At 40.9% G+C, this 22,265-nt stretch overlaps 1 protein-coding gene and 1 long non-coding RNA gene across 5 annotated transcripts in view; one reads left to right on the top strand and one right to left on the bottom strand.

Annotated features, from left to right (window-relative positions):
- LOC135315013 (uncharacterized) overlaps window positions 1–14,532 on the top strand; it is a 37,257-nt gene extending 22,725 nt beyond the window's left edge. For 2 of the 3 annotated variants that reach the window (XR_010374444.1, XR_010374443.1), the window contains 3 exons: window positions 2,053–2,215; window positions 3,455–3,537; window positions 12,600–14,532. This is a non-coding gene — a long non-coding RNA (uncharacterized LOC135315013). The remainder of the gene's footprint in view (window positions 1–2,052; window positions 2,216–3,454; window positions 3,538–12,599) is intronic. The other variant, XR_010374445.1, reaches the window with a different exon arrangement.
- Window positions 1–22,265, bottom strand: part of NRXN3 (neurexin 3) — a 971,499-nt gene that overhangs the window by 395,233 nt on the left and 554,001 nt on the right. The window lies entirely within an intron of this gene.

Below are 22,265 nucleotides of genomic sequence, written 5' to 3'. Positions count from 1 at the left end.
ATGAAATGCCTAAAAATCTCTTAGAAAATAACTCATAATAAGCACTGTACCTTTTATGATGTTACATTACTACCAGGCAGTAAATTAATTTGTTTCCCCAAATCCCTTACCAACTTCTTTTAAATACATAAATAAAAAGGGGGAATTTCAGTGGATATTATTTCACAATATGTGGATCTAAGACATTTTAATAAGAAATGCACCTCCAGGCTAAGAGGTATGAATTGTAAACTGAAGGGAATAGTTTAATACACTGTTTAATGCTATCATCAAAACTAATGATAACATGATGGCTTTTATGCATTTTAACATTTCTTTAGAGCCCGAAAAAATCAAAGTGAGGACCATACTTTTATATTAGCTAAATGCAGAAGTGACACTGAACCAGTCAGGTGGCACACAGCTCCTATAGCAGTCCCCCTCTCTGACCAAGAAATATTACCTGAACACAGAGATCCAGGGATTTCCTCTGAGAATGACCCTTGGAGACAATGCCTGCCTTTCCTGTATATCCCACCAGGTCATGCAGAATGACCCACTCCTACCGTGTCCTCACATCACATCATCTTGCTTCTAAGTATGGTGTGTATTTTCAAGAGCTTTGACACATAGTCAAGGTATGACATGTTGATAACAGCATTTGAAACAGGAACAGGATGGACAGGATAGTCCTGTCCACCCGGGAACAACCCATGACCAGCAAGGGTCCTAAATACCCTTTGCTGGGCAGAGGGATATGCATGAGACCATGGTTTTGGAGAGGCCAGCCACAGCAGCAATCAGTACAAGCTCTCAATGCAAGGACCTGGACAGAATTCCTGACGCATAGGTAGATAGATACTCAACAATACTATTGCACCGTCAAGGATGAAAATAACTCTTTTACGAGAAGGAAAAGGTTCCTTCCTTAGCTATAGCCTTTCTAGCAGGACCTTGCCAGAAAAAAACCTCAACTATATAACCTATGATCATACAGAAATTCTTCTTTTAGTACTGTACCCTTACCTTTTTTAAAAAGAGGTAGTGGAGGCCAGTAATGTGAAGGCAGCAGCCCCCTTCAGCTGGCAGCAGCCCACTGCAAACCACCCAAGCCTTGATGCTTCTTCCTTTCCTACAAAGTAGGAGGGAAACAGTGGTATTTTCTGAAAGCAATCCTGGATCCCCCTGAGGGAGATGCCTCTGCATGAGCCCAGGATTACAATACTAGCAAGTTTTTCACTCTCATAGTCTTGATGATGGGAAGATCTCTTCTCTCTGGCAACCAATGACAGGATCTGAGGGAATGGCAGGAAGATGCACCAGGGGTTTATGCTGGGTATTAGGAAAAGATTCTTCACCCAGAGGGTTGTGGAGCACTGGAACAGGGTCCCCAGGGAGGCAGTCACGCCACCAAGCCTGACACTATTCAGGAAGCACTTGGACAATGCCCTCAGAGACATGGTGTAAATTTGGGGTTGTCCTGTGCAGGGACAGGAGTTGGACTTATATCAAAATTTTAAAATTTTAAAAATTAAAAGATTGTTGGGGCTCATATGGGAACTTCCAGGGAAGGATACAGGACTTAACTCTGAGGCATTAGCTATACATTGCCTAAGGGGAGGCTGAAGATGTGATGTTGCACTGGCTTTAAAGGTAAGCCTTATTTTTGTGTTCTCAGAACCCCAGCAGGCTTGTGATTTGGACCCAGTATGCTCACACAGCACACACCCATTTACTGTATTCCTACGGACTCAGATTGCCCAGGTCATTTCTAAGTCTTTGAGATGCTGTTGCAAAATGAGTGCTTTTAGACTTCTAAAATGCCATGCAAAGGTAAAGTTGGCCTTTCAGTGTCCTGTAGCAGGTCTGTGTCTAAATTGTGCAGGCTCTAGCAAAAAGTGTTAGCTTGTACATAAATGTTTTCTCTCGCTTTTTTATTCTTCCTCTGAACAGGAAGTCCCCAGGGTCCTGTTGACTGCAAACAGTAAAGACTGCTTGCACTTATCAACAGAAACAGGTTTTACACCTAACAATAAAGTATTCTGACACTTTACAATGTGCATTTTTTCTTAGCTTTATACCCCTTAAGAGGCATGCTGGCACTTTTACACATTCACTGGGCATAAATGGGGAACACCTGAAGCCACCTGGTGCCCACTCTCTGGAGGACAGGGACTTCGCTCATTCCATGGCACACCATTATCTTCTTGAGGAGACAGCACCTCCAAAAAGTCAGGTAACTTTCCAAGTCAGTGTTTGGACACATCAAGCATTTAGGACAACTTCCCAGTTTCTCTTATGTTGGGTTCCTGGCAGAGCACCAGTTCCCCTTCTCCTCCCAGTCAAGACACGTGGTACCATGCAGTGTAAAAAATGGGAGAGCACATGTGATAGAAATTTTCAAGAGGGAACATATGCCTCATGAAGACCAAACAAATATCCCAGAAGTGGCTACTGACCTAAAGTGTGTGCATCTCCCTTTCCTCTTGCTGGGGAATATGTTTACTACATGGGAGAAGTAAAAAAGCAGACAGTTTTTCCAGGCTGGGTTTGAAGGTTGGAGCCATCTCCTTTTCATAGCTTCATTTCCCTTCATAGGTGAAGAGTCCTGACCAAGGGTTTTCATATCAAGATATGTTTGGTGAAAAGGTCAGGAAAGTCTAGCCCAAGGTAATGTCTTACTTTAGCATAGGGGCGAAGAAAAAAGACTTCCCAGGATTTTAGACAGCGGGGTTTTTTAGAAAGTACTAGCTCTTAGTTCTGAAGTATGCATGTGTGGAGGGGCAGACAGGGAATTACACAGGTAATCAGAGTTTCTGAGCTGCCCTATCCTCCCCTCGCTTCCCCCTCCACACACCTCAGCCCTCCTTCCAGTGCTCCTGTGAATTTGTACACCTGGCTTCTCCCAGAATTGACCTGCATTTACTTAAATGTGTGTACAAACACATTTATATCTATTTACTTCAATGTAAATATCTTCATGAGCTTTAGAGACACAGGATTGGGTTTTCCCCCAAGTGTGAAAACACAGCACATTTTAGATTAAGTTATTCTTTACCTAAATAATCGATAGCTGGCATTTTGATATAATCTGGTTTTCACTCAGTGTACAAAGACAGTACACTATCAGGATGTAAAGCTGCTCCAGGAAATGAAGATCTCAAGCTTATAAATACATTTAATTTCTCACAGCTCTGATAGGCTTTCCTCTTCAACTTGTTTGTAGCTTTAAAAAACTAAAACCCCAAACCAATAACATACTGTTATTTCCTAGCTGTGCACTATAAGCACTGCATTAAAGCTGCTTAACCACAGGATGAGGCTTGTTGTTTTGGTTTTGGGTTGTTTTTTTGGGGGGTGGGTTTTTTGTTTGTTTTGGGTTTTACTGATTTTGGGTTTTTTCTTAAAAACAAGTTGATTTTGGACTTAAAACCGTACGTATAAATAAGCATTGCACTTGTGGATTCTCTTTCAGTGCTGACCTGGCCGAGCACTCCTCCTCAGCTCTGCACTGCTGCTTTGCCATTATGTCACGACTGATCTCTAACTCTTCCATCTGTGAGTTATTCATTGCCTCTCCCCATGCTCGTCTGCTGGCTATTTATAAATTAAACTCCACTATCACAGTATTCACTGGCTTCCCTGAAAGAGGCTCTAAATTTGCAGAATAAAATGCTGAAGTTGCACAAACACTCCCCACACTGAAAAAAAAATCCCATCTCAGAAACAGCAGAGTTACTGTGGATATTTGAAGTATTTCCACTTGGGGCTATTCTAAATATCACCATTTGATGCACCCATTTTGGATTTTCAGCAGGCATGAGGACACAAACTAGCTTACTAAGAATCATTTGCACATATGATGATAAAGTCCTGGCTTGCAATATATTGGAAAAGCAATCCCCACCAGTAGGCAGTTTAGCTTCCCACAGCTTCAGAAAGCCTATGCATAAGTAAGTGACTGGAGGCTGATAATCCCTAGGCATCTTATAGACACACTCTGTCAGAAATAAGCCCCAGGGTCCAGATCCTGAGGTATAAGTCATCATATTCCCATTGCCTTTGGGAAGTCCTTCTAATTTATACCAGCTGAGGAATCAGCTCGTATATGCGTAGCCTCCATAATTCTCTTCCTACGATACCTCAAATAAAATGGGAACGATAAAAACAAAAAGCGTATGAAAGCATGAAAAGGAAGCAAGTCCTCCTCTGTCTCACACCAGTAAGAACCTGGAAAAGGCAGAGCCTTGAATAGTGGCTTGAGATGAACCCCGATACACAGAGCAAAACCTGGCCAAGGCGACCTCCAGAATTAGGAGCACAACTCTTGGTCTGTTCTCTTATCTCTGTTACGCTTCCTTCCCGACCTTGGGTAAATTGATTAACCTTTCTTTTCTAAGTTTCTCTAACTGTGGTGTGACTCTGTACCTCTCACAGAGGTTGTGGAGCTTAATTGGCCAATATCTCTCAAATACTTGAAGTGCTTTGGATGAAATATGTTGCGCAAGAGAAATAATTGAAGTCAATGGAGCTGTGACAACTGACACTAGCTGAGGATCTTCCCCCTGGTGTTTAATAGGATCAGAAGGAGGCTTAGTTGAAATGACAGGAAGCCAGAGAGACATTTGGTGGTTATAAGATCATAAATGAGTCAAAGGGGTTACTATTTGCTGTGGTAATACTCAGCATTTTTCATTTTCCAGGCGCTCTATCAGCATCCATTAATTCTCAGACCTCCCCTTAAACAGAGATCTATAATATGTCCCCCATTATACAGATAAGAAAAATCAGGCAGATGGGTGATGTGACTTACCAAAAGAACATGTTGTGAGAAATCGAATTTGAGCCCCTGGCTCCTAAGCCTATTCTCAGGGCTCCCTTTTCACCACTCCTCTGCTACAAACATATTTCCTTATCTTTCTGTTTCAGTTATGAAAGCCCATCTTCTGCTCCTTTCTCTGCAAGCATCCCTGCCTAATTCTCCATTAGACACTGCTCAGATGCTCTTCCATAAACTTCTCAAAGCTTGCAGACAGAAAGCGAAGCTGAGAGGAATGCTGCTGGGTTGAGCAGCTCTCCTTGTCTAAACAGCCCCTTTCCCTGAGCACTGAAAAAGAAGTAACTGTATTTTCCCTTCCAAATATTTTTCATAGTTGACTATCAGTCCCACACAGCACCTGGCCACTCTACCACATCCTCTCCTCTCAGAAGCAGTTCTCACTAGAATATGCCGGGACAGGGTCTGTCGCTTCAGACTGCCTGCTCATTGCAGGAAGAAATTCATGACCTGCTTAAGCCCCTAGGAAAAATTATTGTCTTTACTTTAGCACTCAAAGATGCCTGCTGTTAGAGGATGCAGGGCTGAGGTTACGTAAGTGTGCAGGCCAAATCCAGTTGTTGCCAGGGAGCCCAACTGCAGCTGCTGTGCTCTGCTTCCACCCCCCTCTGTAATGGGTGCCAGGCCAGGCTTTTGGGTGCTCAGCCTGAATAACAGCCTCAAGGGGAATCTCCATGGATTAGTTTCTATGTAGAGAGAATATATTCATTTAAATCAGTACCCTACTTGAAAATATGATAGTATCAGTGTGCCTGGATGCTGCTGTGCTGAAGTGTCCCAGCAGATGGAAGAGTAACATGAAATGGAACAAATTATTCAACTGTTATAATGTTATAAATCTGCAACAATCCCAGAGAATGCAGTTTAGTTTATTATAAAGACTTCCACTGCTGCTTACAACAACCACGCTACAGCAATATTTGGGGTAATTACTCCTGAATGCTAGAGCTTTTTTTTAAGTGGTATACCCTAGATTTACACTCATAGTTCAGAAAGCAGGGCTTTGGCTACATTAGCTTGACTTACACAATATCCCAAAATGGGGTGAAGAAGAAAATATAAAACACTACCCAATCAAACCTCAGCACTTACTTTTGATAACACCACACTGAGCCACGTTTGCACAGTATTTCCTGATTACCTACAGCAGTATTGCCACAAGGAAAGCTGTCTTTTTCCCCCTTTAAAAACCAAACAAAACCATTTTAATTGAAATAAAAGTGCAAATTTTGGTCCAGATTAAATTTGAGGGAATAAGGAAGTAAAATGAATGTGTGTGTCTGGATAATAATCTATTTTTTTTAGTTTCTTACAGAACAGAAAAGTAAAGAAGGATGCATATTTGCACTTGCTGACACTGGCGTGCTTTGATGGTGACATAACACTTCAGGCACATCTGTATTTTATATATCGAAGAGAGACAGCACATTAGACACACAAACTGTAAAGTTCTTCCTATCCAGACGAGATGGCAAGCACACTCACCCAAAAAATTCTATGAAAAAAAGACATTATTATTTCTGTCCTCTTCTGTGCTTTTCACTTACTAAAATGTAAAATTCTAGACATTTGATTCAGTTAGGTTCTTAGCATAGTATAATTTGTTACAACACAAGCGAACTCCCTGGTAAAAGTTTAACCCAAAGCCAACAGACAGGATTCATCTGGAAGGGACTCTGACACTGACTCCCTGTATAACCTTAGGAAAATTTCTTATTCCTCGTGTTCCTCCATTGGGAGCTATTAGTTAAGTCACTAACATGCATAAATGTGATTTAAGACCATCAGAGAGAAAGTCTTAAAGAAAAAGCCCTGTTGCCATCGATTTACATTAAATTATCTTAATAAAGTGAATACTATGCTATTTTTAGTTACAAAGTAGAAAAAAAGGTAGGCAGAGTCACACTATCTGATAACTAATGCAGCAGGGAGATCTGTGACAAGTAGATGAACAGATTCACAACAGCTAAAACTTCAGAGGCTTTGTGCAAAACTACAGGTGAAAGCAATGACATGTTTCATTTAGAGGCTTGCTCAGAGCTCATCTCCTAATACTGTTTGTCTGAAAAAACAGAAGAGAGAGGAGGGAGCAATTACCATTGGGGAAAACATAAAAGATTACTCCTCTGTGTGTGCCAGGCATTGGGGAAAATTACTACTTTGTCTTTAACACAGAGATGAGATTCTCCCTGCAGCCAAACAGAAGCCACACTGTAAATGCAAAGTCCAGCTATATTCAACAAGAAAAGGTGAGAAATTCAACTGGATCAGAAACAGAGCCATTCATGAGCTGGTCTGGACAGAAAAGTTTTGCTAACTGTCTAGGCTGCGTATAGCAGCTTACCAGTCACTCCAAAGAGGCGGCAGTGCCATCCCCATTTTGGGAACTGTAGCAGGTTAGTGATAGGAGTTACCCAGGATAATGATGGCAAGCTGAGTGGTCACGAGCACGAGGGAGGTAGTCTCAGTTGGCACTGGCCTTTTTAGATGTATTTAGATGAAGGATAGCCTTGTGCTGCCAAATGGAGAGGGCGTACTTTCCAGATTGGGAACAGATTCCAGAATTTTCCTTCTCCTTGGGAGCACTAATCTGGAATGGTCTATAATGACCCAGTGGGCATATCCCAAACAAATTATGGCTTATTGGGTATGTGAGCTTTTCACACTTATACCTGGATTTCTCTATATGAGTGCTGGCTGGGAGGGAAAGACCTCAACAGACAAAAAAAAAAAAAGGAGAGAAAAAGAAATCCAGCACAAATGCCCAAGGGAAATGGGGTTAGACCGTAACGAGAAAAAGGAATAAATAAATGGGAAGCGCTGCACAAGCAGCACTTAAGTCTGTGTGAGGTTAACACTAACCACTTACTCCAAGCTAAATAAATGCTGCCTGGGGACTGCGATTAGAGCAGGCAGCTCAGGGGAGGCAGCAGTTCCTTAAAACTGGAAGCTCTGGGAGCCCGGCAGTGTGCTGCGCATTTTTGAGCATTAGCCCCATCTGACCAAAGGGAACATGATGTTCACAATAAGGGTGAAAGCACTCCACTCCCCTGCCACATCTATTTAATGCAGTGCCATCACACTGCCAGGCTGTGCAGAGATGTCATGTCATTCTGTCACATTACCATCAGAGAGTCTCAGTGCAACTGGAGATGTCATGTGCCCTGTCCAAACTGACCACCTCATGTAGACAACAGCTTGAAATGCCTCCTTCCCACTTTACAGTCCCAGCTCAGAGACAAATGAGCAGGCAGACAAATGCAGATCAAAATCCTCTTCTGAATACTCTGCCTCTTGTAATACTTCTGCTTTTTCAGAAGCAGGTATTGGCTAAGACTGCTCAGGCACAGCCCACAGTCAAAAGCAGCAGCCAAATTATTAATTTACTTGTTCTGATTCTTATTACATTCTACCTCCAGGTACGTAATCAGGCTTTTATTCACCTAACTGCTTTATCCTCTAACAAGCTATTCATCTGAAGAGCTTTCACTGCAGGATTTCCAGTGTAAGGATCTTCTTTGTTGTGTTAGAGGAGGAATTCACTGCTTCAGTGCAACACTTTTGCTCATTAAAAATAATTTCTCAGTGAGTTTGGTTGCAGTAGCTCTTCAGTCATATTAGAGGCCAGCATTAGCTTCTGAGAACATGCTAAAGACCAGCAGGGAGAATGAAAGGGAGAAGAGAAAACAAGAAGCTGCAAGGGCAAGAGAGATTGCTAGCAAATTATAAGCAAGTCCATACATGCTGCTGCCCACTGGGGTACTGATTCATGCAGCCCTGGGAAATGTGTTTGACTGTAAAGTCAGACTGTACCCTCAAGAGAATTTCTCCCCTACTCCCAGAGTTTTCTATGTATTTTCTCTTTTGCTTCACTCTCTTCCCCGCTCCCTTCCCCCTTATACCATCCTTGGATTTTTTCCTTTACTATCACATCTTCCATGCTCACTAGAGATGTTTTGAAGCTTGCTTTCTGAGCATAAACTCTTTCCAATCTTTAGGGAAATCTGGTGCAAAGAGAGTCTGTGGTTTATACCAGCTTTTTTTAAAAAAAGCCAACGTAAAGTCCCTTAGCATAAAAGTGCCCATCGTTTCAGAGAATTCATGATAGTACAATGACATCTACTTCTCTTTAAGCAGTAGAACAGGAGGAGTGGGGTAGCCTCTCCTGGACATAGGAAAAATAATGTGACTGGTCACTGTTCAGCCTAAGGGAACGTACTAAAAGATCCAACAAGAAACTGCTTTTCTTGTTTAGAGAGACACTATTGCTCTAACCTAAAGAGTCAATATGCCAGAAACCTCACTGCCCGAGGTGAAACTAGAGACATAAAAGCCACTGGGATTATCCTGCATGGGGACAACCTGTGCTCCAGGATGAATGAACTAGTTGAGACTTTCTAGACCTTTTCCATCTTTAATCTTATTGAAAAGAGCTGTCCTGATCATTGTGGCCACACAATCTCCTAGGAAGACAAGGGAATATAAATTTGGGTCTCCAGGCTTGAGTGGCTTTTGTCAGTGTTCACTGCTGACTGCTTTGTTCCTCTGCTGCATCTCAGGAGTCCTTTGATTCACTTCTTGCTTCCTGATTCTGGCACTGGTAGGTGAGAAATGGCTTTTCCACCTGCTTTTAAACCTTGGGGAAAACTCTGCAGGTTGTCCTGTCTCTAGTATCTGTTCAACTGGTGTAATTGGGTTGCTTCAAGATAGATGAAGAAAGAACTGAGAAATGGGTATCTATGAGTTACCGAAAGGAGAAAATGCAAACAAAATCTAAGACTTGAAACTACAATCTTAGACACTCCTCTCTCTTCCAAAATCTCATCTGTAACACATCAGCACAACAGCTGGTGTGGGAGCACAAAACATAATGGGAGACTGACTGTCCTCCTTGGACTGGTCCAAGGGTGGTGATGATAATGCTTAGAGAGCATCTTTCAACAGGAAGGGGAAGAAGTAGTTTTTCCATTCAACAAAAGATGGAATTAAAGCAAAGAGAATGTGAAATGAGGAGGCCAGGATCAAACAGGAAGTGGAGGCTGAACTGAAAGAATAAACAGACCTTCTAGATGTCAGGCCAGTACCCTCTCCCAGAAGGTGTGCTTTATAAAGCACTTAAAAATCTGCAGACTGTTAGATAGAAAAGACATCCCCCCAGGACTGTGGAAAAAAGCCAGAAAGGACACACTGGAAACCCCTTTTCCTAAACAATTAAGTGGAACTAGTGCCAGCCCTTGTATATGCAAGAATACATGAATACCTGGAAAGAAACAACTAAGAACTGGTAGCACTCATACAAAAGAGAGCCCCATAAACAACTCTGTCACTCTTACCCATCCTTTACTGATTGCAATACATGGCTTCTAGTGAGACTTGCCAAGAACAAACAAGTCACCAGCACACTGGGGTAACCATTACACGCTGGCCAAGATTCAAACTGTCTGACTTTTGGTACCCGAGGCAGCACAGTTAGCATCACAATTATGCTGGCCAGGTCTCATCCATCCTCACGTAGGCCGCTACATCTGAGAGCGCGAGCCAAATTTCCTTCAGAGCAAACATGGGCATTTCCAAGGCTGAATTCACCTGGTGTCTTTTAGTTGTCCATTTTAGAAAAAGGGAAGATACCAAGCCCACATCCCCCCACCACTGAACCTCAGGCTGGAAATCTAAATTTGAATGTGTATCAGCAAACAGTTACATATACATCCTTACTGAACTGAGTCTCAGTCAAATAGACGAGAACTGTTGATTCAGACAGATTCACATAAAATTCAAGTAGTAAGAGCTAAAATGAAAGGTTACAGGAAGTCCTTTGTAGCATCAATGGGGAAGCTTGTGTGCCACAAAGACCAGTGATGGTAATATACTCCTTCAGGTACGTTCCCCTGTACTGATGGATACTTCCAGCAACAAAATGGCACAGATTCATTATTGTGCTCCACCAGGATGTTTGCCACCAAATCCAGAGTACACACAATGCAGCTAATACAATAGGTCAACATAGAGGCTGGTTATTAAGTTAAATCCCGTGACCACAAATCAAGTATAATTCCAACAAGAGATCATTAGAACTCCAGGATGCAGACTTAAGCCAGTATAAGTTTTGAGCCAGTATTGACTCTGGGTGAAGGGGCTTACTTTGGCAAACCCAGCTCTTTCTCATGAATTCAATGAAGCTAAGGTATTAGCAATGACTAATCAGAACCGTCTCTTAGGAAAAAGGAGAGTTTAATTGCTCTAGTGTAGCATTCAGTGACTTGCCGTGACAATGTGGGTGCCGCAGTTTATACCATCACGAGCTTGGGACAGCCATGTTAGTCATAACTTTGATTCCTGTCTTCCCTTTTTCTGAAGTGCATTAGCTGCTATGGAAACTGTCATTAGAATGGGCAGGGCTTTCTGACACCCAGACGAACACCACACTTATGGTAAATGACGTATCTTCTATGCAGAGCTCTAGCTAGGTCTAACCGTGGGATATTAACTAGCCTAGGTCCATCACATGTGGTCTGAAGGACATTTCTCTACAAAGGAGGTAATTCACAAAAACTTTACAGTTCATTTCCCTACTCTTGATTCCTGGTGAGCTTCTTATACCCTATAATAACATGAAAACAGCAAACTGCACAGCACACACAGCTGCAATGATTGGCAATATGATATTTAGTTAAGGAAGTTTGAAAAATACCTCCCTGTTCCAAAAATGTAAGACCAGAATCCCTCTGCAAAATTACAATCACAATTTAATTAATTTAATTTTTTATGCTTCTTGCAATTCTCCTTTTCAAAGGAGGCTGCAAGAGATGCTACCTCAGCTGGATCAACAGATGTACAGAGAAGCCAGACTTTTGCATCCTCTTGTTAAACACCACTTACCAAAAGACTAAGATCCAAATACAATCAAAATCTCTCTTTAAAAAAAAAAAGCAGCTCCCTTTAATTAAGGAACCTATCAAATTCCATAATCTGAATGAAAATTTTTACAGAGGAACAATGAAACAAGAACTTCCCTGCTCAATCAAATCAATGGCTCATCTGTTCCTGCATCTAAATGTGACAACTGCCAAATGTTTTGAGCAAGATGTAACCAATTCCCTTTCTGCTGCTGCCACTCATTTCAGTGCTACTGCACTGTAACCTGCATTGTTACAGTCCTCCTGATCCCAGTCTGTGATCACAGATAGGACGATCAATTTGGAAAAGCTTCAAATGCTCTGAAATATTTACTGGATTTTAGAACATCTGGAAAGCCATGAAATAATAATAAAACCAACAATTATAGTACATAATGCTTTTCCAACAGGAGTGTTCCTGGAATTTGTTTAACTTCCCCACTTTTTAATAATTACAGAATAAATTCTGAGATATCGCAAGGAAAGTAACTGTTTGGATCTCTCATGCAAGCCCAGAAATGTCTGAAATACCGGTTTAATACTGGTTTAACAACCAGTCCTACACCACTGTAGGGACGCAACAGATCTGAAAAATCTCAGTGAAGCTTCTAAAACAGGGAGCTTGTAAAATTCAACTTATCACATTGGTCATAGCACTCAACCTCCAAAATGTCATTTTTGCCCTCCTTGCAAGCAGCAGCAAATGCTGTTAGTATCTCATTGAAGCATATTCATGCCTCAGTTTACCAATGATTTCTTAACAGCAACCTCCTGTGACTGAAGAAGCCCTTTTTTTTTTTCTCTGAAATAGGATAGTAAAATTAGGTATTAGTAATTCACCCATAGTAAATTATAGACTTGACTGATTAAAGTCTGCCGCTCTGCAGTTAACTGGAAAACAGAATGGAGGAACATCATATGACTATTAGCTCTTAACAAACTTCAGCCAAAGAAGTCTGAACGTGTAATAACACCTGAACTGCATATTGCACTGAAGAAGCAAGTTGATGACTTGGAAAACTAAAGCCTTGGGCTCCCTCCTGCAATAAATAGTTGCAATGTTCCATGTTTGGAAAAAGAAGGACAACTAACCACAGCAAAATATGCATGCGCATGCTTTGCTTTTTTCTCCTTAGCTAGAAAATTTCCAACGCTGCCTTTGAAATTTCTAGTAATCTGCCATGCTGTAACAAGGCTGTTGCGGCCACTATTTGTTGTTAAGCAGAACCAAAAGAAGTCCGTCTCCCATGAGGGTCTTACACACCTTTAGCCTTGCTGGAAGAACACCAGTAACAAACAGGGGCTGTGAAGCCAAGTAGTTCATCAAGGACCAGTGGAGCTGCACCGCTCTCCCTTGAACACTAGTCAAGTCCAATGGCTGAGTACTAAGAATTAAAACCCCAGAACGACTGTGAAAAGGTCAGAGGCACAGCGTGCCTGTGGAGCTATGACAGACGGTTACTACAGCCTCATGACCACACACCCAACGGTCTGTCACATCAGCAGATACTTTGTTTACCTGGGACTTTTACAACTGGAAGGAAGCAATGATACGTTCTCAGGAGACTGGTGATCTAATAACAGTTTTCAACCTGGAAAGGTTGCAACTGAAAATTTTGTATACACTCAAACATTTTTGGGCCTCTCTTGTAGATCTCTGTACAGTGATTTTCAGCCAAATGACAATCGGCTTGCTTTTCTTAGTTACTTTTTTATATAGCTTAGATGTAGTCCACCCACCTCTGTAAGTCAAAAACTAAAGACATTCCAATAGATCTCTTCCACACCTTACTATCAAATCCACAACTTAAAATTAAAAAAAACCAGCTTATTAATGAATTTTCATAGTAGTGATCACTACTTTGATGATACTTCCGCATTCTGTTAACTTTAATCTCCACTATGAGAGCAATGTACCACCACACTGTATTATTTGCATTGCACTCTGCGGGGCTAAGACAATATTCTGATGCCTCGATGCTGCAGGTTGGCCTTTCAAGATAGATACTCCTGAGCAACCCTGCAGCAACCGTAGGATGAGTGAATCTACTTCTGTCTGCATCTCTCAGTATCCTATTGCTACGTGGTGCTCACAGGATTGGGAAGAAAGTCTGCAGAGATAAGGACTGCAGTTTGGAAGGGCTTCTCTTTGTTTCACTGTCTGAGCTTGCTTGCTGAGGCGGCACTAATTGCAGAACAAGGCTTCAGCTCAGGGGGCCTCACAAGCAGAGCTGCCTGCTCCTGAAGCTTAATTCCCTGATTCACGACCTTGGAACAGCAGGGACAGGGGAGAAGAGGGAACACATCCGACAGTTGTTGCAGTGAGGATGGCAGAGTGGCCCGAGGGTTCAGGACATAGATCCTGTCCTCAGCTCTATTTTCTGCTGGATGTCAGCTGTGGGCATCTCACAAAATCTTTTCCTGGACTTGAGTTTGACTCGTAATGGTGAAGATCAAGTACTTTGAGATATTTGGAAGACAGAAAATCCAAAAACATTTTGTAGCATTTCATTATTAAATATAGGACTAGACAAACACCTCTGAATTTTGTTATTATTCAGATAGATAAATATAGAGCTGGTTGCACTGAGTCCCTTCTGTGTTTTTCTTCTGTGAATATTATAGCAAGTGACATGTAATGTGGAATGAGAAAAAATGGAAAAAGAGGTAAAAGGAACAATTTTATACTTGTATCAGAAACTGTTCACAGAAAAATATTTTTGATTGTTATTTGCATTTGAGGTCTGGCTTGTCTGACAGAAAAAACACAATGTGATTTTACAGTAAAAAATAGTAATAAAAAACCTGATACAAAGTCCACTGAATGCTCCTATAGCCAAATCCCTGAGTACCTTCCTCCTATGTGGCATCTGAAGAACCTTCTTTTCTCTTCAAGGAACTAGTGTTCTGCGTACCAAAATAAAAATAAATCACATCACACTGCACTTTCATAGGTAACTAAAGACAGGGATGGCAGCAGGAGCCACTGCTATGGTAGGAACTGAACACGGGAGTCAAACCCAAAAACTTAAGGAGAGCAGCACTAATGGAGGAGATGAGTGGGACTAACTGTTCCCAGTGAAGATGAGAGGCAATGTCTCTCCAAAAGGGTAAGCAAAGGATACTTTGCATCACTGATTTAGCCTCCCAGCTGCACAGAACCAGAACCACAGATCCAGCAGGGCTTCCTTTCTGCCCCCAGTGCACACCAAGGGCAGCTCCAGCAGAGTTATACCAGCACAACCAAGTGCCACCGCGCCCAAGACAGTCCTGATGGGGCAGAAAAAGGCACAGAAGACTCTACCTCCAAACAAAACAAGATCAAACTTCCAAGTGCTGTTGTTTTGGTTTGGTTCTCCCCAGCTTCATCTATGCTCCCTGCTTATGACACATGGGTAAATCAATAAACACATGGCACATGCTCCTTAACTCAATGAATTCTAATACCACCTCAGTATTGGTGGCAGTGTCTTACTGCCTTCTGATGGCAGAGGAGGAACAAAATAACTTCCCTATGCGTCTGACCAAAAAAAACCAAAGGAAAAAGTCCTTTAGGCTTGTCCTTCAGGCAATTAGTAGGGTCAGTCACAACAAACAAAACATAAGGCTCAAGTTGAACCCCAAAATGTAGTTGTGCACCCTGCACAACTTTGCATACTTGCTCACTAACAGCTTCAAAATTGCCCCACCAGGACTGACAGGAGAATTATACTGACTTCATTGTAAGCAGAAGCCAACTTTCAAAGCATTTTTACATCAATAGAGACAGATTGATAGAGGTGAAGACGCTGAGGTGAGAGGGCAAATAACAGAAATAATGTCCAGTATTACCTATTTTCTTTCAGACTGGTTATTAACCTTACAGATACTAAAATAATATCAATGGAAATGCAGATAAAAAAGACTAGGAAAAAAGATACATGAGTACAAAACATTATGTTGTACACAATAGCCACACTATGAACAAGAGGTCAGAAAGGAAAGAGGAACACAGAAGGACTTCTGATTTTTATTCCTGGATCTGCTACATCTTTGCCAGTCCATCTTGAGCAAGTCATTTACATGTCTCCTCTACCTTCTATTAATAGTTTATGAAAGGGGCAGGAATACTTTGAGGTGCTTTGAGTTCTTCAGACAAGAAATGCTGCACATGAGCAGGGTGTTATAATTACTATTAATCCATAGGGTTTGCATTTAAAAAAAAAACCCAAAACAAACAAATCCGAAGTCCTTTTTAGGAATAAGGAGTGTAGAACTGGGCTACAATTCTGGAAATGTTCATAATAAGGTATTTCTGAGAATATTAATTTCTGGACCACTTTTCTCCTATATAGCTGTTCATGTAGACTGATATTCTTCACAGAAAGAGAAAGCCTTGCAAGAAAGCTTTAAGAGCATCTGGTAAAAGAGCCAGAATTGCTAGTGCTCATTAAATGAGTGCTTGTTTATTGGGTTGCACTGGCATCTCACGATAACATCTTGAAAATTTTTTTTTACTGTATATCACATGATTAGAAAGAGCCTTTGTAAATCCAAACAGAAGTAAGTTTAGAGCAGTTAGTACTCCCAAATTAAACAAACCCCCTTCCCTCTTATTGATAGAGACATGTATATTTTTATCTCCAAGTGTTTCCATTCTACAGTCATGACCAAGAAAAATCTATAGCCTGACAATACAATCCTGGCATCTGCTGCTGAAGGAAGCCAGCTCCTCCCTGACATCTTCAGTGACTACCGAATGGCTCTTCCTAAGCCTCTTCCAACATCCACGTTATATGAAAATATATAATAAAATGTTATTATGTGACATATAATAGCATATAATAATGTAGTATATAACAATATACAATTACATTATATGAGAAATAAAAGTAATACTACTAACTTCTATTGTGGCATGAGAATCAATTGAAGATGTAGCATTATTGCAGAATTTGCACTCAATGTTTTGTATTAAGATGATTAATACTGAAGAATGGCAAAGAAAATGACAGTATCAGAGCTGCTTCCCATGAATAGCTAGGGCTTTTCCAGACATCTAGAAAAGCACATTACACTTCTGTATCCTCTCATAAACATATACCAGCAGTTGTACTGGACAAGAATGGGCTCAGCTAACACTGCACTGTTCTGGCTATGCCAACTGCATGCTCAGAGCTGTTAATGTCAAACATATCAATCCTCTGCTATTCAACGTAGACACTGCCTTCATCGTTAGAGTTTCCAAGCATTTGAAGTGAAAGGCTGTTTTCCTCTTCTCTTGCATTTTTCTTTTTAATGTAAGGATTTTTTTTATATACTTGCTAAAGTAGTAAGTTACCACAGAATAAGTGTTGATAAGTGTCCCAGTTTCAGCAAGGTTAGTGTGCTGTGGTTCCTGCAGATTGCCTTGGTTGGAATAGTCACCTTAATCTGCACTATCCCAGTCCGCTGATCATCTCTGCCTGTCATCTGTCAACTTATTTTTCAAATAGCATCTCTTTGGGAAAGGGACCACATCTTTGCAACATGTTTTAACCAGTGACTAGCATAAGGCAGCTGCAATATAAATAAAGAAAGAGTTGTCAAAAATGAACAGAAACATAAAGAGCTTCACTGGCTGGAGCAGTGATCTTTAAAACCTGAAGTTGCCCAGCTTGAAACATGCCACAGAGGGATCAATTTCTCAATAATAAAGTTCACATTTCAGTGTGAAGAGTTTTGGAGCAAACACTGTTGGCATTTGTCCACATAGGAGGTACCAGTCACCATATTATGTAAGGACCAAATATAAAATTAGATTGAGAACAATGTGTAACATCTTCTAGAGCACAATGACTCACATTCACACATGAGACTGTCAAGCTGGAACACAGTCACAGGGAGTGTAAAAACAAGGCTGCAGTAAAAAGTACATCTCCAGATTCTTTTGTTGAAAATATGTAGAAAACTACAGAGCTGGGGGCACACTAGTGCTCTCCAGCCTACTGATTCCACAGGCCACTGAAATTCATGAACCGTAGCAGATAAACAACATTACCTCTTTCCCTACACTTTGCAAATCACCCAACAGAAGCAATTCATGGACAAAAATGATGACAAAACAGAGATTTAATATCCCTAAGAGAAGTCTGAGAAGAAGCTATTCAGAAGGCGAAACCTCTTCCTGTAATGACATGTCAGCTCACACAGCGACTCCATGCTGCCTTATTCATACATCCCAGCTTAGCAGAGACTGGAAAATGTGGGATTCTGTACAATTCTACCACTCAGGAAAAGTGTATCGTTACCTTTGCAGTAGACACAGAACGAGAGAGGTGAGTAAATCTCTCTGTCTGCAGCTATCCCTTCCCCTCCCTCACTTCAACTTCCAATGAGGGAAGCACCATTGTTGATCCTCACTTCAGTGCATTCTCCATCCAGATAACTGTTGCGTAGACTTTCTCATCAACTCATGGAACCAGAGGAAAGACAGACCATTTTTGGCTTCTAGTCTGGTATTATCAACCTGAGTCTACAACCACGCATGTTTTATAATCATCAGAAAAATGGTCCTTGAAACAATTGCTGGGTCCTTACTAATGGCAATGCCTATGGCCAATATTGTCAGGAACCACCTGCTAAGTACTGTCAACACCCCCCAGTGAGTATGTTCAGAAGCTGTCTCCCAAATACTGTCAAGAACTATCAAAAGATGTGGTCCAATGCTAGCACCCAATTGCTGTCACCTCACAGCAGGCCTGGTCAAAGCCACTTCCTGAACGCTGTTGATGCCAGCCAGCCAGGTCACTTGTCTTTACTGGTGATAACAGGAACAAAGTCACAATGCAATTTTCCTTCCTTAACAGCTAAGCGTGTTCTTTATAACCTCATCTCATGATCAGCAAGCACATTATCCTGTACTTTGGCCTAGGCTAGCAAGGAATCCCTGCAACACATGGGAGTTACAGCACTGTGTACCAATGAACAAGAATTATCCAGCAGTTTTGTGCAAGTCTGAATAAACAACCAGTAAAAATACCACCACTTACACATGGTGGATCTTACTACCATGAGATTTTCCCTCTGCCATATTCAGCTGAAACTTCCTTTCTTACGATTTCTCTTTTCCCTTGTTGTACCTTCTTTTGCTATGGTTCACTGTGAGCAACACTTCTCACTCCTTGATTTTAAGTAATTATCGCACCCCTACTTAGTCACAGATTAGTCAAGTTGTACATATTTAGTTTGTTCATATAAACCCACATGAAAGCAAAGAATGCTTTTAGTGAAAGGAGAAAAACGACAGATTGTCCCTCAGTGTGTGTGTGTGTATATACACACACATATACTGTATGTTCTGGCACATGGTAGGGTGTATTTACTGTATGAGGCCATATGCTTGAGGAATTAGAACAGAGGAAAAAAGCCAATTTATGAATGTTGTATGTCTAGTTTACATATTGTCAAATAGATTCTAAATATATGAGAAACAGAGTTCACGAGACTCACAATTACAGAATCACAAAATTCATACAGTACAAGCAATTTATATAAAGATCAGTGAGGGTTCAGGAATCAGATTTACAAAGAAAGAAGGTGCAACATTTCTTATCTGTATGAAGATGTATCACTGCTCCTGCCTTTTCAGCTTTTCAAAAAACCTCTTTTAAAACTCTGAGCATGCCAAATATAACAGACCATTATCATAACCTTTGCATCACATGTGGATTTACTGGACTAAATTCCCACCAGCCCAGAGGTGGAACCACTGACCACTACACCACGTAATACAAATACGTCCAGAGTCAACTTGAGGCTTTGTGTGAAAGTGTGAACATGTTCAATGGATGAAAACACTTGAGAGTTAAAAGGCTTTTTCAACCTAACAGAAAACAGCATAACAAGAAGAATTAGCTGAGTACTGGAAAATGAAGCAAGATAAATTCTTATGAGAAAATAGGGCTCGATACCGTCCAAAGAGTTTGAATATGTAGATGCTTGTAATCAGAAGATATTTAAATATTCAGAAAGAGTAACTTACATCAATGCTTTTATACCTTTTGTTGCTTGTTGTATTGTTGGGTTTGAGGCCTCTTTTATTCCTTTCTGCTATTATGGGGCAGAAATAGCCATGTTTTGTGACATTTCCTCCCTTCCACTAAAGTTTAAGTGGAAAGAGAAGAGACTAGTTCTTCAACAGCAACAGTTAAAGGTTATGGCCACAATTTATGCATTTGTGTCTATTTGTCTATGTGAAGTCTTGCCTTGTGAACTCACCATTAAAATAAGAGTTGGTGCAATGGTTGTCCTGGGGTAATACAAGATAGGAACTGGATCTCCTCTTTAGGCTTTTAACGTGTATGAAGAATTAGACATATTATTTTCAACTTATGCAGCATCTTCACTGGAACCTCCTAATATATTAAATTACACAGCACCATTGTGAAATGACCAGCTCTCTGATTTTGTAAAGTTATTCTATTAAATTAACAGTTGTGAATAATTCAAATTACTATAAAGCAATTAAATTCATTTTAGTCTAGCAAACCATGTCAGTAAAGGACTTCAACACACATCAAATCATCATCTTCTCTTCAAAAATGTCCCAAAACCACAGCTGCCTTAACAAGTGAACTTAAAAACAAGGATCTTAATGAAGAACAGATTAGAACCTCTGGTTCTTTCATGGAAAGTCATTCTTACACTGTGATGGTGCTAGGTATCAATTATACAATTTATTTTCTTATACTTCTGTTAACTATTGCCTACAGAATACCTCCACAGTCTTGGTAGACCTATTTGCATTCCAGACTGGTCACCAATTCTTCATGAAACCTAAAGTCTCTTCCCATTCGAGTACTAGTTTCCCTTCCTTTCAAATATGAGGATGATGATGTTGGTATCTACCCTAGAGGGATTCTGAGGATTAATTCTCAGATGATTGAAATAATCTGAGCTGTGATACTTGGGTAGAAACTATGACTGATTACCAGATGTTGCTATTACAGTGACAACTTCTTATATTTTAAAACCTAACCTTTTTGTGTGAAAGAAAAAAAAAAAAGAAGAAACACCTCCTGGTTTCTACAGCAGACCTTAGATTGTGACTTGGTTTTAATCTTCAAGATTCTTTTAACTTTGTTGTGCAGGGAAAGAAGATTGAGAGCAGGGGCTGGAAAATAAACTGAAATTCACAGAGAACCTCTTCCCTGTCTTCCTTCTTAATAGCCACTTCAGACCTGCAGCATTGACCCCTATTAACCATCATTATGGCACTTTGCCCCACTGGTTAGAGGAGGTTTTTTCCTAGTGTGCTGCACAAGTGCAGTTTCCAGCCAGCCTGTGCAGAGGCAGGACTCAATGCATAATGTGAAACAAACAGCAACAATGACAGGACAAAAAGGACTTTGACAGAGAAAGATTGATGGTGGCAAATGGAGAAGTGCCACAAAGCCAACCTCACGCTTGCCAAAATCCAGAGCCACATTTGTCATCTGTGGCACTTTCTCCCTGGTGCAGGCTGCTTGTCAAAGGGACTAGTTCAAGTGTTCAGCAGGCGAGGAGATGTGGAGGTGAAGAAGTGAAGACATCATTCTTCATTACTCACTTCAGAAAGGGGGAAAGGAAAATAAGAAAAAGTCGACCACAGTACAGTCTTGATTAATTACCAGACTTGGCAGTGACAGTGAAAGCCAGAGGAGGGTAAATTTTATTGCTGTATACGCACAGTGTAAACACAACTTCCCCGAGAACCATCAGCTCAATGAGGCAAGCATTAACGTCCGGATCCCGAAGGCCTGCAGGCTGAAAACACAGACCTGCAGAGCCAACCAGTCCCTCTTCCCTCTGCACTGCTTCTCTGGGCCCGAGACCTTTCTCATGGGCAAGTCTCATGGACTGGCAGTAGCTTTGGCCTTACAATAAGCATTATGTTGCATATGGGGTTGCCAATACACACGCCGCACATACAGACTGTGAGAACAATTCTGTCGTGTAAAACTGAAACGGCTGCAAAGAGGACTTACATGCTTTCAAAATGTAAACCACATTCAGTTGTGCTGTTTTTTCTCTAGCTGATCTCTACCCTAAAAGCTGACAAAGACATTGTTTGAAAAACTTACCTGTATACCTAAAGTTGCTAATAACTGATATCTCCTTACATGTTATTTAAAATAACTAGAGTGCAATTATGCTAGGAAAGCAGCTCAGTTCAAATGCCATTATGGGTCTCATATTATGTACACTTAATATTCAAGAAAAAAATGATGGGTTTTCCTTCCCTAATTGCCGACCTTGTAAACTCAGCCTGTGATCTGAAGTTTATACCTTTCCAGCTCACACATCATCTGAAATAAAGAATGCACTTTTGGACTATTTAAACATTTCTGTAAAAACATTTAGCCATGTAAGATGTATCTCTCTTCTACCACAGTTCTTTTGACTTGAGTAAGAGTGAAAAGTATTTCAAATGCATCTTAATTTCTACATCCCGCAGTTCTAATTCTGCAGCCACAAAGGATTAAAAATTGTTTCCATTATTATTTGAGCAAATAGGCTTGAGTTCATATTCCACCACGTTTCAATCACAGTGG

Source organism: Phalacrocorax carbo, chromosome 9 (assembly GCF_963921805.1).
Source record: "Phalacrocorax carbo chromosome 9, bPhaCar2.1, whole genome shotgun sequence".
Taxonomy (NCBI): Eukaryota; Metazoa; Chordata; class Aves; order Suliformes; family Phalacrocoracidae; genus Phalacrocorax; species Phalacrocorax carbo.
The sequence above is the reverse complement of the archived record's forward strand: the minus strand, read 5'-3'. Positions and strand labels throughout refer to the sequence as shown.